The 19,939-nt window shown below is 43.4% G+C and overlaps 1 long non-coding RNA gene across 3 annotated transcripts; it reads right to left on the bottom strand.

Moving 5' to 3' along the window:
- Positions 1-463: 463 nt before the first annotated feature.
- On the bottom strand, positions 464-19,423 carry LOC112237119. Of its 3 annotated transcripts, none has more exons than XR_006083595.1 (4): positions 19,245-19,423; positions 4,872-4,938; positions 2,141-2,273; positions 464-1,432 (listed from the first exon to the last, which is right to left on the bottom strand). It is a non-coding gene; the product is annotated as an uncharacterized LOC112237119 (long non-coding RNA). The 3 variants fall into 3 exon arrangements; XR_006083596.1 differs by having other exon boundaries at positions 19,250-19,423; XR_002951347.2 differs by lacking the exon at positions 4,872-4,938 and having other exon boundaries at positions 19,245-19,422.
- Between the last annotated feature and the right edge of the window lie 516 nt (positions 19,424-19,939).

Genomic DNA, 19,939 nt, shown 5'->3' with positions numbered 1-19,939 from the left:
CTGCCCCCCTAAGAGCAAAGCCCAAAATGACTGACTTGAGCGCCACCTGCTGAGGTTCAAAAATATATTTGAAATACTTAACGTACTTGTATACGTTTAAAACAGCCTATTCGACGGTGTGATTGTAACAAAAGCTCACACCACCCGAAAACTATGAAAATGGAGCCCAACAAAAGTTCACAGGGACATACAAAGATGGCAATTAGCAGTGAGGAGCAGGGCTATATTAGGGCCCCACAAGGGAGATATGTATATATTTTTTAGAAGTTTTTTTTTTTTACAATTCTGTAGAAAACGTATCACCATAAATTGTAGGTTTTTGTGACACCAGTTATATTTCCAAATGTACCAAATCTGGAAATGGTTAAAAAGAAGAAGAAGAGTAATACGATTCGGCTGCCTTCTGCATCATTCAATAGTCCCACTGAGTGAGTGGTTTAGCTGCTGAGAGAGTTGGATGGAAAAAAAAAAGCCAAATAGCAACAGCCGAAAACAAATGACATAACGGGTTGGAATCTACTACTACAAACCCTTAAATTAGAGCTGGGGCTGTACTCTGCCTAAATGAGCGTTTATGATAAAAACGACGGTCTAACGTCAAGGACAGATGGGCAAGCCTCAAACTTTGAGAAATCCCTTGAACATGTCCTCATCCGCAAAAAAAAAACACTCATCACACAGTGCTGTTTTTATTGGGGGATGTTCAAGAGTTCCAGAACATTACATCATTTCTACAGGGAACACTGCCATACTACAGCGCAAGACTGCCCAGCTGTCTGGGCAGTCGCTAACACAGGACAGTGGACCATTGTGTTGCCCTCCTAATTACGTAACCTAGGAAACCAAGGAGGCAGAAAAACCTATGCGAAGGGATGAAAAGAGTCCACTGGAAAACGTGCTAATACATATTAGATTAAAAACAAATCCATACACATACCACCCTGTGGTTGTTTTCAAGAATCGCGAGACATGAATTAGGCATCTTTACTTTGAAAAACACAGACAAAACTCAAAACTTAAACACTTTACATTCCCTTCTAAAACCCATACATCCGTCGCTGATAAAAACAAACCATTTTAGTCCAAAAAAATGTGTATATTGCTTGTATAAGTGTTACATTCAGAATGTTTCTTGGGAGTCTGAAACCCGTAGCCAGTGTGGCCCTCTCCTGCTGCAGGCCAGCCGGGCATGCTCTATGGTGCAGGAGAACTGGGCCAGGGCTGGGAGGCCCTCCAGAGCCTGATGGGTGGCCAGGGACATGGCATCTTCCTGGGCTGACAGACTGAGGAGCTCTGCCTGGTTCTGGTTCAGAGCCTTCAGCTCTGGGGCTTTGAAGAGGACACCCAGGTATCTGTGTAGCAGCTGCATCCACTGGACAGGCTCGGCCCACAGGTTCAGGTCTCCCTCCTCAAACAGGAACACCTCCTCATCCTGAGCAGTGATGAGAGTGAATGAAATACGATAACGAATGTGTTAGAATGGAAGGTGGAAGAGGGTCATGAATAGGAATCAGATTGAATTAAGTTCATTTTATGCTTTTCTGCCATTCAGATATTGGTAGTAGAGGGATGATGAACAAGCAAATACTCTGCCAAAGGGCATAGATATCACCCCATTCCATCCCATCCAGTCAAATCCCAACTCTTCAGAAGGTGTGTGTGTGTGTGTGTACACGAGTTATAGTGTTCTTTCCAAGAATGTGTTTTGTATAAGCTTCACATTGAGCCCGTGTCGGACAACAGATTGAGAACGGCTTTTTCTGTCTCTCCCACTCCTTATTTGGTGTTCTATGGGTCTTACGGTAACAGAGTGCTATGAATTATATTAGCATCCACATTATATCTTCATCAGTGCTACTGTACTATAACAGTGTTTCTCTTTCTGGTGCCTGTTTCCCCTAAAGACTCCCCTGCTCTCCCAACCATACTTGCCGTCTCTCCAGGATCGGGGTCAATTCCATCTATATTCACTTACAATTTCAGTTCACTTCCTGAGGAGACTAAATGGAATTGGTTTTAACTCCTACCCCGCTTTTCTCTCTAGATCCTCAGAATGTAGAAATAGGTATGTGAGCCAACCTCCCATTGTTGGCTTTGTCCTCTGTGTCCCTAGACGTGGTGTGTGTCTCTGTGTGCCCACCTGTGGCCCTGGCTGTAGGGTTGCTGTGCCAGCTGTGGGGGCAGGTGCCAATGGGCATCCTCACCCTGACAGTGGCTGCCGGGAGATGGCGAAGGAGAGCAGGAGCAAGAGACAGTCACATCAGGCAACCGACCTGGTAAGGAAGGACACACACACACTTGGTTGAGCTGGGAAAGAGTGTGAGTGAGAGGAAAGACACCTGAAGTGGCGAGAGGACATGACAGTATTAACACTCATATAGCAACAGGCCCTAGACTGAACGACTCCAGTTGTCCATGTATCGACTTCAAAGCTCCCTGAAACGGTGTGTGTGTGTGTGTGTGTATATTTTTTGGTGTTGTTATCCCTTGACCATGCCCTGTACAGTTTATACCCGGAGATAACACAAGGGACTTCAAAAGTTATTCTGACATACCAGTTAAAACACTACCACCATGGGGGGGGCACTTAAACCCATCAACATCCCCAGACAGCATCCCAACCCCACTCCTACTGCCGTGCTGGAAATCCTGGCCATTAAGGAGGATTGGTTTTCCCTTCTAAGAGGGGGTGTAAAACCAAGTTCTTGAGATTCGGGGAAACCCACTCCGAACCTAAGAAGTTGTTGATTGTACAGTATTATCAGAGATTTAGTGGGTCGAGCCAGAGTGGCATGTTCCTCTCTCGAACCAAAGGGCTGTGCCGCCCCTCTCTGGGTTGGCCCGGCTCTGATGTCACCCCAGCCATTCATCCCAGAGGGGGAGAGACAGGCTTTACCGCTGGACTCAGGCCAGCGTGCTTCAAAACACAACCAGCCCTAAACATTAAGACATAATAGGGAACTCTAGCCGCTCTTTAATCTATGGACTTTCGGGAGGTTTCACACTTCACTAACGCAATTTCCCCTCGTCGCTCCTCGGCTTACAGTACACAACATCCACTCCTCTCAGTGGATCGTCTTTCCCCTGCTATTACTGTGTGTGTGTGTGTGTGTGTGTGTGTGTGTGTGTGTGTGTGTGTGTGTGTGTGTGTGTGTGTGTAAGAGTGTCGTTTATGTGAGTAACAGTGTTTATCTGAAAATGTTAAAATCGGAGAGATGACATGCCAACATCTTCCTATTGGTGAATGGGGCAGGCGAGGGGGTGACTGTTCTACTACTACTATTACCGCTGGCACATTGTGAGCCTGTTGGAACAGGGTGGATAGTAAAGGACAGGAGTGGAGAGTAATCCAGGAGTAGGGACTCTACAAAGTAAATTGACTCCTACGATTATGGATCTCATAATAACCTGCTCAGCTAAAACGTATCAACTCGGCCATAACATGAGGAAAGGTACTGTAGGAGATTGTATGAGCTACAGCTGCACTGGAAATAAGATGTGGACTCATTTCAGCGAAGATCAATGACATCATCCAATAAATAACTGCAGAAGCCAAGTGAAGCCTGTTCCAAGTCCTGCCATTCTGTCACGTCAAAGGTATTTTGGGGTGAATTTGTCTCATTCGCTTCATTTCTTTAGCATTTCGCAGCCAGTAAGCTCTGTGCCATACATATGAAGGACGTTTCGCTATGACACAGAGATTATGACGGGAAAGGAGGGAGCTTAATTCCCGAAATCAATATGTGGTGGGAGTCTTGGGCTGGAACTAATTAAAACACTTTTTAAGTAAGGAAAGAGAGAGGAGGGAGCTTTCGGTGTTCGGCAAATCCAGGACTTAGCTTCTGCAGCTGGCGGGTGTTGGGTGTCCCAATGACAGAGGAGGATTTTGGGGGAGGCGGGCTGTAATGATAGTGGTGAAATAAGAGAGATTGGTGGACCTCCCTCCCTCTCCCCCTGGTGCCATCATGCTGTGTGTTCAGCCACCTCTGCTCAGTTACCCACATCAGAGGGATATGGGGCCGCAGTACCTCTATTGCCAGTTTTACCTCACCTGGGCCCCTAACCTGGGGACCACACCAGCCCCTGCCCTCCACCTGCCTTTTTAACAAGGCCCTGCTCTGCTTAACCCTTCTCTCTCCACAGCTCAGAGAAACAAATCTGTTTTGAGTGCTGGGACTCAAATGGTTAAAATCTTGGTTCACATGTGAGGCGTGTGTGTGTGTGTGTGTGTGTGTGTGTGTGTGTGTGTGTGTTGAGAGCACGAGAGAGAGAGAGAGGTGTCAAATGAAAACACACTTTACAGACCCAACTTCCTGCTATGGCTCCGCAAGAACCAGAGTGTGAGATCAAGGCTATAGCTTCTGATACCAATAGCCTGTACTGTAGTAACAACTATCACAAAAAAATCTGTAATCATAAACATATAAAAGCTGGTTCAGGAAGGTTAAAGTGAAGTCAACCTTCAATAATGGCAGCTGTCAATGGCCACCTAGGTCATTCTCCAGAGGGAGCCATAAAGACTGTACTTAGACCAGGAACAGCTACAGTAACCTCTCCTTCAGCCTCTGCCAACGTTTTTATGCCAAACCTTGGGCCCTGGTGGGACTCTAGCTGTCCGTCTCCAGACTAGACTAGAGGAACTAACACTGAGGAGTGATTTTAGCTCTTGTCCTAAACATTGGTGATTTTCTACAGAGGATCACTTTCTCTATATGCTTTTTCTTCAGTCATTGTTAGCATACTAATCTGGGCCTCGGCTCTGACGGATAGGGGATTCCAGGCCAAAAGGAGACTTTTAGTTGCATGCTACATTCATACACTACCAACCCAGGTTTAACGATTGAATGATCCCCAGTTAAAACAGGACTAACCTGGTTTATAAGTGAACGATCCTTTGCTACATCAGGATATCCTCAGATCATCCTTCCCTTTGGTTTACTGTAAATTAATGGACAGAGAAGCACACACACACACACACACACACACACACACACATTACATAATATCAAAGTTAATATTGACATGGGCTGAGACATTGTGGATTCAGTGACGGTTCATTGACAAATGATGGTTGACGGTTCATTGAGAATGGCCTAGATAAACACAGGTCAGCAAATCCCATAGACGGGTTGGTTGTTTAGCAATACAACTGACGGGTGCGCAACTATGGGGCAAAACAGACGGGGTTGGTTAAGATTGTTGATAACATGTCAACTTTATTTAGTCTCCATAGGTTTATAGAAAACAAACACATTTGCACAATGAGCACCTGTCTTGCAAATACATTGTTAGTTTTTGCTTAGCTCGCTAGCACATGTTTTGCTATGTTAGTATGAAATCAGTCCAAACACCTCAAAATAAGACATGGTATCAAGAACAAGATAAAACTGACAGAAACGAGCCACCTACGATTCCCCACATGGCATCTTCTTGTCATTGTTGCTAGCTATGTGACCGTTCCGAATCATAACAAAGCGAGGCCACATTGGTGCCGACACATCATTTCAGGATGTTGGTGACGTGATCCCGTGTGGCTCAGCTGGTAGAGCTCGGCGCTTGCAATGCCAGGGTTGTCGGTTCAATTCTCACGGGGGAACAGTATGAAAATGTATGCACTCACTACTCTCATTTGCTCTGGATAAGAGCGTCTGCTAAATGACAAATATTTATGTTGCCAGCCAACCTGCCTATAAGACCACTACTTTTGATGCTATTCAGTCTGCAGAGAATCACACTTCACATCTGAACTAGGAAGTTGACAGGTCAATGCCACTGAGCTAACAGGTACAGTTGAATTCGGAAGCATACACACACTTAGGTGGGAGTCATTAAAAGTCGTTTTTCAACCCCTCCACAAATTTCTTGTTAACAAACTATCGTTTTGGCAAGTCGGTTAGGACATCTACTTTGAGCTTGACACAAGTGATTTTTCCAACAATTGTTTACAGACAGATTATTTCACTTATAATTCACTGTATCACAATTCCAGTGGGTCAGAAGTTTACATACACTAAGTTGACTGCCTTTAAACAGCTTGGAAAAGTTTAAATGATGTCATGGCTTTAGAAGCTTCTGATAGGCTAATTGACATCGTTTGAGTCAATTGGAGGTTTACCTGTTGATGTATTTCAAGGCCTACCTTAAAACTCAGTGCCTCTTTGCTTGACATCATGGGAACATCAAAAGAAAATCAGCCAAGACCTCAGAATAAATAATTATAGACCTCCACAAGTCTGGTTCATCCTTGGGAGCAATTTACAAACGCATGAAGGTACCACGTTCATCTGTACAAACAATAGAATGCAAGTATAAACACCATGGGACCACACAGCCGTCATATCGCTCAGGAAGGAGACGCATTCTGTCTCCTAGAGATGAACGTACTTTGGTGAGAAAAGTGCCAATCAATCCCAGAACAACAGTAAAGGACCTTGTGAAGATGCTGGAGGAAACAGGTACAAAAGCATCTATATCCACAGTAAAACGAGTCCTATACTCGACATAACCTGAAAGGCCACTCAGCAAGGAAGAAGCCACTGCTCCAAAACTGCCATAAAAAACCCAGACTATGGTTTGCAACTGCACATGGGGACAAAGATCTTATTTTTTGGAGAAATGTCCTCTGGTCTGATGAAACAAAAATGGAACTGTTTGGCCATAATGACCATTGTTAAGTTAGGAGGAAAAAGAGGGAGGCTTGCAAGCCGGAGAACACCATCCCAACCGTGAAGCACGGGGGTGGCAGCATTATGTTGTGGGGGTGCTTTGCTGCAGGAGGGTTTGGTGCACTTCACAAAATAGATGGCATCACGAGGCAGGAAAATGTTGTGGATATATTGAAGCAACATCTCAAGACATCAGTCAGGAAGTTAAAGCTTGGTCGCAAATGGGTCTTCCAAAATGGCTTAAAGACAACACAGTCAAGGTATTGGAGTGGCCATCACAAAGCCCTGACCTCAATCCTATAGAGAATTTGTGGGCAGAACTGAAAAAGCGTGTGCGAGCAAGGAGGCCTACAAACCTGACTCAGTTACACCAGCTCTGTCAGGAGGAATGGGTCAAAATTCAACCAACTTACTGTGGGAAGCCTGTGGAAGGCTACCCGAAACGTTTGACCCAAGTTAAACAATTTAAAGGCAATGCTACCAAATACTAATTGAGTGTATGTAAACGTCTGACCCACTGGGAATGGGATGAAAGAAATAAAAGCTGAAATAAATAATTCTCTCTACTATTATTCTGACATTTCACATTCTTAAAATAAAATGGTGATCCTAACTGATCTAAGACAGGGACTTTTTACTGGGATTAAATGTCAAGAATTGTGAAAAACTGAGTTTAAATGTTTTTGGCTAAGGTGTACGTAAACTTCGAACTTCAACTGTAACTAACTACCTGCTAACCATGTGTACTTTAATAACATTCATAACCACAGTCATAATTACCATAACTTACATAATTCATATTAGTAGGGGTATGGGGAGTGTTTTCTGGTCAGGTCATGTGGTTAGGACTCAATTACAAAAGGACTCTTGTCCTTTGTCCTCTATGTTTGGTATGGAGTTTGTCTGAAAAATTTGCACTTAAAAACAGCCATAATCATGTTGGTAACCCAAATCAAGTAGCCCCCTGTCCCCATCTTTCCTTTCCCTCCAACCCAGTATTTGATTTATTTATGTTTTATTTAACTTGGCAAGTCAGGTAAGAACAAATTCCTATTTTACACCCCGGCCAAACCCTCCCCTAACCCTGACGATGCTGGGCCAATTGTGTGACGCCCTATGGGACTCCCGATCATGGCCGGTTGTGATACTACAGACCCAGGTTCGATCCCGGGCTGTGACACCTCTAGCACTGAGATGCAGTGCGATAGACCACTGCGCCACTTGGGAGCCCAGTAGAGTCGTGTCCCTCTAATCACATTATGTAGCCTATTGTCCCACCTCTGTCTGAGCATGTGAAAGTGTTAAGGTGTGGTGAGGTGAAGAGGTTGACTTCAACCTAATCAGCAGAGTCATTTGGGGGGGATCTATTGGATATATGGTGCTCTTTGGTAAAGGGTTTAATTGGTCATTGAATATATAGCACACTTTCCAAGTCAATGGACTATCTACTATACAACATTTTAAGTACACCCAACTCTACTTAACTCAAGCACTCTTCCCTCTCCCTCCACACACCACTCCTATGTTGAAATAAGGAGTCGGTGGATATGAAGTAGAGGTTGAAGATAACTCCTGGGGTCTATTGGGGGGGTCATCTTCACATCACTGATTCACCTCCATATCAGAGGCAGAGAGCTGTCATTACATGGCCATGGATAAACACCTCCAATACTTTAGCCTGCTTCTTCAGGTCGCAAACATGCCCTGGACAACTCTGTTGCTGTCAATATCAAAACATACAAATCACTTCAAATAGGACGCCAATACACTGTGTCCCTTCGGACAGCAGACCAAAGTATGATCTGTAGTCCATGAAGAATTCTGGACGCCCCCACATCAGGGTTGAACTCTCAGGCAATGACGAGTGTGGTGAGTAGGGAGAAAAAGACAGGGACGTGCGTACACACACACACACACACACACACACACACAGCAATTATGTTCATTGTATTTCCATCCTGTTGTAGAAAAAGTATCTTAGTTTTAGTCATCTGGTTCTATCATATCTGATGGTGAACTGACATGGTATCTGCCCCAACGTACACATGGATGTATAGACACGGATGTTCTTTAGATTAGAGAGCAATGAGGTGATGCTATCAGTGGAGGCAGACGCAGGGAAAATAAGGGTGGTTCCTGTGTTTTCACCGGGAGAAGAAGCTGGGAAAATAGAGGAAGGGTGTTTCTTGAGGAGAGAGAGTCACACTCTTAATATTTCCGTGTGTGTGTGTTAGTTTGAGAGTCCATCAATGTCCCAAGACCTGAGTCACAAAATTATTTTGGAAAACAAAGATCAAAAGCTTCCTAGCCACACACACACACACACACACACAACTCAAAATGATATCCAGCCCTAGGGTAACCCCCTGCCAAACTAGATTTAGCACCCCCTCATTCCAGGAACACTCCCCAATCCTAGCGAGAAACTACGTCAGTGCCCCTCCCCACCTCCAACACGGGTATGCGCTTGGCACTGTAGCAGAGACGGCAATAGAAAAACATAGATAATATAAAGTTACCCCGTAACCTATCTAAGTATTTACAGCATATCCACTAGGGTTGGGCGATGTCAACTTGTATTATCGTGAGTATGTACTCATAAAACGTTGTGATATATGATAGTATCGCCCCCTATTGGCCAACCCATTTTTTAAAAATACATTTTTTATTTTTTTTATTTTACTTGCATGCTCCAACTGGATGAATCATGACAAAATATAGTTGTTGAAAGCCTGGACAGAGGCTAAGTGCAGGAAAATATTTTCTAAATTCCTTTGATGGTGCTTCACCATGGAACAGGTTTGTGTGTGTCTGTCTTGTGTCTGCGCACATGACAGAGCAAAGCGACAGTCGACTAACGAGGAACAGGGTGCCTTGCCATAGTGATTTTATTTATAAATCATTCGCTGGATAGAATCAAAGTCTACTGTCTTCGCAACTGGATAATATTTGCCCCATCTGCCTCTTTTCATATTTTTTTTTTCAATCTATCATAAAGCTGTGATTGAGATTACTCTTGGCCTGTAGATAACAAATTGTATTCTTGTTCTTTTTGAAAGCGGCACGTTTAAAAACGAAAGCTTTTCTGCATATTCCTTATACCATAGCAAACTGTTACTAAAGGGAGGTAAGAATAATGTGTGTGATGTATGAAGTGAGATCCCTAAGTTAGCAATGTGGGTCAACACACAAGTTAATTTAGCTGAAAACGGAGCAGGGAGGGGGAGATGAGTGGGTGTGGGTGGGCGCGTTCGCTTACCAAATGCTGCCCGCGGCCAGTGACGGACTTCTCCGTCACAGTTAGCTAGCTACTGTTTCATACCCTCTCGACTGAGGTGAATTAGCTAGCTAGTAGCTACCACAGCCAGTTCAGCTCTAGCCTCCAGCTATCTGTCATTTATGAGGTGGCTATTAATATCTAATGGCGGTTGTTTGTATGGAAATGTTTTGTAGCCTTTGTTTTGTCCTGTTTTAACAGAAGTAAATGAACTTGGCTAGCTTTCAGCAGTTTATGTACCGTTAAGAGAGAGAGCTAGCCAACTTTTGGCCAGCTCTCGCTCTAATATCTAGCTTGCAATTTTTTTTGTTGCCTCAATCACACTAGACCTGAATCAAAAGATGAAACCAGTGGCCAAATGATTGAAGGCCGATATTCAGACGTTTTTTTTTCTTTCTGTGCAATGCGAGTTTTCATTAGAGTCATTGTAATAATGTAACCTTATTGATCTGTCAGTTTCCCAGGCTAATTCCTTACTTTTCACACGGACACAGTAGCTAAAAAATAGCTCTACGGGCTTCACTGTCATGGTGCACAGTCAGTCAGAACACAACACTATGCTCACCATGTCTTAACAGGATCAGATGGTGACCGGTGTCCCAGCAGGGTCAGACAGTCAGGGAAGACCAGTCTACGGAGCTCAGGTGAATTTTACAGTATATTAACAATATCAGTGAATGATACAAAGTTACATCTTGACTTGATGGGTAGACCTATAGTAGCTATAGTACAGCAGTTTAAGCATAAAGCTACAGTCTGGGATCTGGGAATAATGGGAATTTTAATTGTTGAACCATTGATTCCATTCTTGGATAATATAAATGTATAAATATACTGTACACCAAGTTATTCTTTGTCATGCTTCATGTAAGCATAACATATGTCGACAGGGGTCTCGGCAGGGTCAGGCAGCCATGAAAGACAAGTCTGTGACGGACCTGAGGTGAATTCGTGCAGAATCAACACTTTCTCTCTCTCTGCAGCAAACACTGGACAAGCCAGGTGCTTTAAAGACTGCATTTTCCCGATGACACAACATGAAAAAACTCAAATGTGAGGAAGACCTGGTATAAGATATTGATGATGAATGGGTACAGATATGTTTGAATTCCCAGTCATGTTCATATAATCTCAGACATAAATTACTACAGTTGAAGACCACCCACAGAACGTACCATATCCCAGTGAAACTGAATAACATGCACTCAGAAATGTCATTCCTCTGCTGGAGATGTAAAAGACAAAAAAGGGGACAGACAGTGCATTCAGAAAGCATTCAGACCCCTTGACTTTTTCCACATTTTGTTACATTATAGCCTTATTCTAAAATTGATTAAAACATTTTCCTCATAAATCCACACACAATACCCCACAATGACAAAGCAAAAACAGGTTTTTAGAAATGTTTGATAACTTATAAAAAATACAAAACAAAAATACCTTACTTAAATAAGTCTTCAGACCCTTTGCTATGAGACTAGAAATTGAGCTCAGGTGCATTCTGTTTCCATTCTTCATCCTTGAGATGTTTCTACAACTTGACTGGAGTCCACCTGTGGTAAAGTCGGCACACACCTGTCTATATCCCAAGGTCCCACAGTTGATGTCAGAGCAAAAACCAAGCCATCAGGTCAAATGAATTGTCCGTAGAGCTCCGAGACAGGATTGTGTCGAGGCAAAGGTCTGGGGAAGGGTACCAAAAATATTCTGCAGCATCGAAGGTCCCCAAGAACACAGTGGCCTCCATCATTCTTAAATGGAAGAAGTTTGGAACCACCAAGACTCTTCCTAGAACTGGCCGCCCGGCCAAACTGAACAATCAGGGAAGAATGACCTTGGTCAGGGAGGTGACCAAGAACCCGATGGTCACTCTGACAGAGCCTTTATGGTAGAGTGGCCAGATGGAAGCCACTCCTCAGTAAAAGGCACATGTAAGTCCGCTTGGAGTTTGCCAATTGGCACCTAAAGGACTTGGACTATGAGAAACAAGATTCTCTGGTCTTATGAAACCAAGGTTGAACTCTTTGGCCTGAATGCCAAGTGTTATGTCTGAAGGAAACCTGTCACCATTCCTATGGTGAAGCATGGTGGCAGCAGCATCATGCTGGGAGGATATTTTTCAGTAGCAGGACCTCAGACTGGGGCGAAGGTTCACCTTCCAACAGGACAAGGACCCTAAGCACACAGCCAAGACAATGCAGGAATGGCTTCGGGACAAGTCTCTGAATGTCCTTGAGTGGCCCAGCCAGAGCCCAGACCTGAACATCTCTGGAGAGACCTGAAAATAGTTGTACAGCGACGCTCTCCATCCAACCTGACAGAGCTTGAGAGGATCTGCAGAGAAGAATGGGAGAAACTCCCCAAATACAGGTGTGCCAAGCTTGTAGCGTCATACCCAAGAAGACTCGAGGCTGTAATCTCTGCCAAAAGGTGCTTCAACAAAGTACCGTGTAGAGGGTCTGAATACTTATGTAAATGTCATATTTCAGTTTTTTATTATTTGCAATAATGTCCAAAACTTTTTTTGCTTTGTCACTATGGAGTATTGTGTGTAGATTGATGAGGAAACAAAACAATTTAAATCTTAATTTTAGATTAAGGCAGAAATGTAACAAAATGTGGAAAAAGTTAAAGGGTCTGAATACATTCCGCATGCACTGTATTGGCCTATGTCACGGTCTTTGTGAAGGCTGGCTGAATTTGGAATTTTCCTTCTCCTTGTTTTTGTTTTCTTGGAAATGTTGATAGTGGAGACTTCCATCAGAAGAAACTGTGTAACCAAGCATTTATATCGGCGAAGAAATGCATTGCAATTAATTGGAAGGTTGGTTATCCTCCAACAATGTCACAATGGATGGCAGAAATGTCAAGGTATGTAACTAGGATTGGATTTATTACAATATTAAGGTTATGCTAGTCAACTTTCACAAGGTCTGGATGCCTTATATGGAATACAGTACGACAAAAGGAGTCTGTATTGAAACCCTTTTTTCCCTTTCTGTTTCCCATGAATTTGCCTACAACTCCAGCTCCCGCAGAAAGTACCTGGATGTGAGTAAGTTCTTCATCTTTTGTATTGAAAACCTGCCCAAGTCAGGGGCGATACTCATTTAGGCAATCCCTAGCTGCTGGGCTGCTCAGTCCTGGGCCTGGGGGTCTGCCGTCCTGTGGGTTGTCACTCTGGCCTTGGCCTAACACACCCAAAACCAATAATGAACGTTTCACTAAGATCCTAAAGCGGAGTGGGGTGTGTTAGGTTGGGGCACTGCAAGGTGGTGGACACCTAGGGGCAGGACGAATGACCCAGCTATATTGTGTGCAAGTAAAATGAGCTTTACAGTACTATTAGGCCTGTACTTTTGTTTCCAAACCTTTCCCTTGGGAGGGAAAAAAAGAAGTTGGGAAGGAAATAGTGTTGGCAGAGAGTTGAGTTACTGACTAGACTGGATGGGGTCGGGCGTGCAGGCAGCTTGGGCTGGCTGGGCGGTTTGACTGAAATTTGACAGAGGATAGTAGTAGTTCTACTTTATTTTATAAAGAATTTTTCATTTGTTCAGCTATTGGTTAAAGGTGCAACACAATAAAGGTTTTTGAATTACATTTGATCGAGTTCAGTCTTATCAACCACTCAACATATTTAATAATGATCTCGTACCTAGTTTGATGAATGTTATTTTTTGTTGTTCTAAATAAAGATGTCTAGAAGGGCCATGGGTCATATTGGATGGTGTAGAAATGCAAGAAATGCGCTTTAGATGCCCCAAAGAATTATGGTGGAGGACCCCCCGCCCGGTTATGTCCCCCCTCACTTCTGAAAGAAAAGTTGCACCCCTGGCCCCAGACACTACTGCACCCACACCCTGATCAGAGAGACACAAACATTTATGTTACAGCAGAGCATGGTAGACAGCATGTACCACCAGTCTAGAGGCCAGGATCAGGGCAGCACAGTACAACACACACACAAACACACCACTCAAAACTGCAGTAACACACCGCACAAATAAAATGGACCCCTACTACACAACACCATTCAATTAAGATGTGTGTAAAACAGAGCTAACATGCCATTACACCACATGGAGACTATGGCAGGAACCCAACCGTCTGTTACACAACTCTAATCCTAACCTTGAAAAGCCTCCACAAAAGGAAAAGGGATCCTGCTCACACAGATTGTGTGTATTTTTCCTGAGAGGAAAGTCTTTGTAATCCAATCCTTACTCTCCACTCTCATTCACTCATTGTTAATACAGTGGTGTGTGTATTGGGGCCCCTGCACACACAGACACACAGTCGGCCAGCTCTCCACAACTGTCGCCAGGTGCTGGGCAGTTGGGCAACTAACATGGGGCCTAGAGTGAAGTGAGACTGCTGGGTAAATCTATCTCCTTCATCCACGGTTCTATCTCTGAATACAGGAGTGACGGCCTCACAGCCACAGGTATGTGGGTTCTTTCATAGACGGACGGAGAGAAAAGGAGGGAGGCTACGCCTCACCTACTGTACTCCCACCTTTCCATTAATGCCTGTACATAAATCACAGACGGCTTAGGGCTGTTTTGGCAGCAGGGTTTCAATGGAGGACAGAGTACCATTACCGGTGGCCATTTTGAGATCACTCTTAAAGTTCCAGTACCAGTCAAAAGTTTGGAAACACCTACTCAAAGTTTTTTCTTTATTTTTTACATTGTTAAAATTATAGAATAATAGTGAAGACATAAACACGTGGAAATAACACATATGGAATCATGTAGTAACTAAAAAAAGTGTTAAACAAATCAATATATATTTGAGATCTTTCAAAGTAGCCACCCTTTTCCTTGATGACAGCAACTTTTCACACTCTTGGCATTCTCTCAACCAGCTTCACCTGGAATGTTTTTTCAACAGTCTTGAAGGAGTTCCCACATATGCTGAGCACTTGTTGGCTGCTTTTCCTTCACTCTGCGGTCCAACTCATCCCAGGTGATTGTGGAGGCCAGGTAATTTGATGCAGTACTCCATCACTGTCCTTCTTGGTCAAATAGCCCTTACACAGCCTGGGAGGTGTGTTTTGGGTCATTGTCCTGTTGAAAAGAAAATTATAGTCACACTAAGCACAAACCAGATGGGATGGCGTATTGCTGCAGAATGCTGTGTGCCTTGAATTGTAAATAAGTCACCAACAGTGTCACCAGCAAAGGCACCCCCACACCTCCATGCATCAAGGTGGGAACCACACATGCGGAGATCATCCGTTCATCTACTGTGCATCTCACAGAGACATGGCGGTTGGAACCAAAAATCTCAAATTTGTACTCAACAGACCAAAAGGATAGATTTCCACCGGTCTAATGTCCATTGCTCGTGTTTCTTGGCCCAAGCAAGTCTCTTCTTATTATTGGTGTCCTTTAATAGTGGTTTCTTTGCAGCAATTCGACCATGAAGGCCTTGACTCACGGAGTCTCCTCTGACCAGTTGATGTGGAGATGTGTCTGTTACTTGAACTCTGTGAAGCATTTATTTGGGCTGCCATTTAGGAGGCTGGTAACTCTAATGAACTTACAGTTTCATCATAGAGCTTGATAGTTTTTGCGACTGCACTTGAAGAACCTTTCAAAGTTCTTGACATTTTCCGGATTGACTGACCTTCATGTCTTAAAGTAATGATGGGCTGTCGTTTCTTTTTGCTTATTTGAGCTGTTCTTGCCATAATATGGACTTGGACTTTTACCAAATAGGGATATCATCTGTATACCAACCCTACCTTGTCACAACACAACTGATTGGCTCAAAGATATTAAGGAAAGATATTCCACAAAGGAACTTTTAACAAGCCATACCTGTTAATTTAAACGCATTCCAAGAGTGTGCAAAGCTGTCATCAAGCAAAGGGTGGCTACTTTGAAGAATCTCATATATAAAATATATTTAGATTTGTTTAACACTTTTTTTGGTTACTACATGATTCCATATCTGTTATTTCATAGTTTTGATGTCTTCACTATTATTCTACAATGTGGAAAATAGTACAAATAAAGAAAACGCCTTGGATGAGTAAGTGTTCAAAAACTTTTTACTGGTACTGTTTATGTATAAACAATATATATTTTCTATATATCTGGTCATAAGTTTGAAAAATATCTAGATATTGTTTTTAGGCCATATCGCCCAGCCCTAGTGAGTCTTTTGCCCCAGGTAGAAACAGTCCAAAACAGAGCACATTTGAAGTATCCACACCTAGGCTAACAAGTGAATGCAGTTTGGGCATTGTAAAATACTTTGCAAACAACTCTTGTAAGTGCACATAAAGTGAACATCCACAGTTCTGGTACTGTATCTCCCCTCCTTACATTTACCTCTGTCCCCATAACATACAGCTGGAACAGAGTGTGACTTGCTTACTTAACAATGGTTGTACATCTATGCACCAATGACTTCCAGGCTGGACTGGGAGAAGTTCAGGAGCACTATGCCAGACATTGATACTAATGGAATCTTAGGGTGATGGGATAAGAGAAAGTAGAGTATTTTTCTGGATAGAATACTCTCGGGCAGGCCGCTTGTGTTTTTTTCAGGCAGCCTATGTCCAAACAGTAAAAAAGATATATATATATATATATATACACTGTTCAAAAAAATAAAGGGAACACTAAAATAATACATCCTAGATCTGAATGAATGAAATATTCTTATTAAATACTTTTTTCTTTACATAGTTGAATGTGCTGACAACAAAATCACACAAAAATGATCAATGGAAAACAAATTTATCAACCCATGGAGGTCTGGATTTGGAGTCACACTCAAAATTAAAGTGGAAAACCACACTACAGGCTGATGGAGCGAGACATGATGTCCCAGATGTGCTCAATTGGATTCAGGTCTGGGGAACGGGCGGGCCAGTCCATAGCATCAATGCCTTCCTCTTGAAGGAACTGCTGTCACACTCCAGCCACATGAGGTCTAGCATTGTCTTGCATTAGGAGGAACCCAGTGCCAACCACACCAGCATATGATCTCACAAGGGGTCTGAGGATCTCATCTCGGTACCTAATGGCAGTCAGGCTACCTCTGGCGGGCACATGGAGGGCTGTGCGGCCCCCCAAAGAAATGCCACCCCACACCATGACTGACCCACCGCCAAACCGGTCATGCTGGAGGATGATGCAGGCAGCAGAACGTTCTCCACTGCCTCTCCAGACTGTCACATGTGCTCAGTGTGAACCTGCTTTCATCTGTGAAGAGCACAGGGCGCCAGTGGCGAATTTGCCAATCTTTGTGTTCTCTGGCAAATGCCAAACGTCCTGCACGGGGTTGGGCTGTAAGCACAACCCCCACCTGTGGACGTTGGGCCCTCATACCACCCTCATGGTGTCTGTTTCTGACCGTTTGAGCAGACACATGCACATTTGTGGCCTGCTGGAGGTCATTTTGCAGGGCTCTGGCAGTGCTCCTCCTGCTCCTCCTTGCACAAAGGCGGAGGTAGCGGTCCTGCTGCCCTCCTACGGCCTCCTCCACGTCTCCTGATGTACTGGCCTGTCTCCTGGTAGCGCCTCCATGCTCTGGACACTATGCTGACAAACACAGCAAACCTTCTTGCCACAGCTCAAGCAGCTTCTTGCCACAGGATGAGCTGCACTACCTGAGCCACTTGTGTGGGTTGTAGACTCCGTCTCATGCTACCACTAGAGTGAAAGCACCGCCAGCATTCAAAAGTGACCAAAACATCAGCCAGGAAGCATAGGAACTGAGAAGTGGTCTGTGGTCACCACCTGCAGAACCACTCCTTTATTGGGGGTGTCTTGCTAATTGCCTATAATTTCCACCTGTTGTCTATTCCATTTGCACAACAGCATGTGAAATGTATTGTCAATCAGTGTTGCTTCCTAAGTGGACAGTTTGATTTCACAGAAGTGTGATTGACTTGGAGTTACATTGTGTTGTTTAAGTGTTCCCTTTATTTTTTTGAGCAGTGTATATTTATTAAAATAAATAAAAAATACATTGGGGTAGAATTCTTTTTTCAGTGTAAACTTAAATGACTAAAACCAGATATAAAGTATGTAGAACAGATAATGGACCTAAACATTTTTAAATAACCATCTTTGAGAAGAAAAAAAAATACACCAAAATAAAAAACTAGACAGAGAGAACCTAAAATCCCCCAAATTATGCTTTCAGGAGTATTTCTCTCATTGCATTGGGCCACCAATGATTTTGCTTTAATGTTTGAGTCAATCAGAAAGCATAAGTCATGACAAAATGTGTAGAATTGCAGGAAATTAATTTTAAAAGTGCAAATTTTCTCTTAGCTCCATGGCAAAGTGTAGATTTGCAGGACATTTGTTTTAAAACGGTACATTTTTCTCTCAGCCTCATGGTAAAATGCGTAGAATAACTGGAAATTTGCTTTAAAACTGCACGATTTTATCTCCGCCCCATGGCAAAACTTGTAGAATTGCAGGAAAAGGGTGAGAAATAAAGTAGCACCACATGAGGTAATATACCACCACATTAAGAATTCCACACACATACTGTACAGAGTAGGGATGGGCACGAGTACTCGACTCAAGGTTTGTATTCGATTACTAATAACTGAATACAAGTACGCAAATTTACACATGCGCCCATTTAACATAAACACTGACAAAATGTCTAACTTTTAATTATTTGGCGCATGTCAAATTCAGTGAAAATGCAACATGTTCCATCTCAGTTGTGTATCAAAACAACCTGTAATTGAAACAAGCGATAGCATACTGCAAACTTGTTTTCCTTCAGCCGCGTTTCACACTAACAAGAGAGTACTCACGTACTCAAAAATTATTTTCATGAGAGTACTTGAACATAGACATTCTTTGAAATGCCAGTCCCTAATACAGAGGTGAAGTATTACAGACCAGGAGTTTAGTCTTGACCATGAACAAATGTGTCCAAGCTGAGGCAAGGCCCACAGCTCTGGTGTCTGTCCTGTGTGAGTCGCCACTCTGCAATGGAGGTATTTTTACTCCTCTGGACTTTCAGATCCTCCCAGCTAACCCAAACCACGGACACACAGCTGTGACACACACACATGCGCACACAGACGCGCGTACAGACAGACACACATAGACACATTTCTTGTGCCTCTGAGTTTCTCTCTCACTTTCATCCCTCCCTCCCTCTCTCTATCTATCCGTCTCTCTTGGCCTGGAAACCCGACGTTGAATCTCATTGAATTCAACATCGGGCATAAATGAGCGTTTGGATCAGGAAAGTTTCCACTACCGATCTCTACAAGCCAGAGTGTTGAATACAATTTGTTGAATAAAACTCACTTTACCAGGGTTCCGTGCAGTTGGTCCTTTTGTAGGTAGGAATGTGAGGCAATATATCCACAGGAAAGTAGAATATAATCAACTGTTCAAAGTGCTGGTGCTGTAGTGCGTTCCGATTTCGATCACCTGAAGCATGTGCACAAGATGAAGATCAATGCACGCCATGCATACTTGCCCAGCTCGTGCACATGTTTACATGGTTCTGCGCATGCCTCTGGTGATAGAAATCACACTACCAGCACTTTATTTCGACTTCCCTTTGGATAGATTGTCTCACATTCCTACCTGCAAAAGGACCTACCGCAAGGACAACCGGTAATTAAGTTAAAATATAATTTTATTCAACATTCTGGCTTGTAGCGAAACTCCCCCCCAAACACCTGTTGACATTCCTTTTGCATATTTCCCTGAGTATTATTTATTTAACAGTGCGGTGCTGTTATTAAAGCTTTTAAAATGAAAACCCCTTTATGGCGTGTGTGGTGTTGTGGTGAGTACGGGACATGAGCAGGTTATACGGCTTCTGTGGCCCTCAGCTCGTGACTGTGCTGCTGTCTCAGACAGATATTAAAAGTAGCATGCCCCCACAGCTGGTCTCTAGTCTCTCTATCGGTCTCTCTGCTGCTCCATGGCTTTGACTTTTTACTACCCCCTTTAATGAGCTCCCGTCTCACCCTGCACTGAATCACACACAA

This window comes from Oncorhynchus tshawytscha, linkage group LG01 (genome assembly GCF_018296145.1).
Source record: "Oncorhynchus tshawytscha isolate Ot180627B linkage group LG01, Otsh_v2.0, whole genome shotgun sequence".
NCBI lineage: Eukaryota > Metazoa > Chordata > Actinopteri > Salmoniformes > Salmonidae > Oncorhynchus > Oncorhynchus tshawytscha.
Note: the sequence above shows the minus strand (reverse complement) of the source record. Positions and strands in the feature narration are given on the sequence as shown.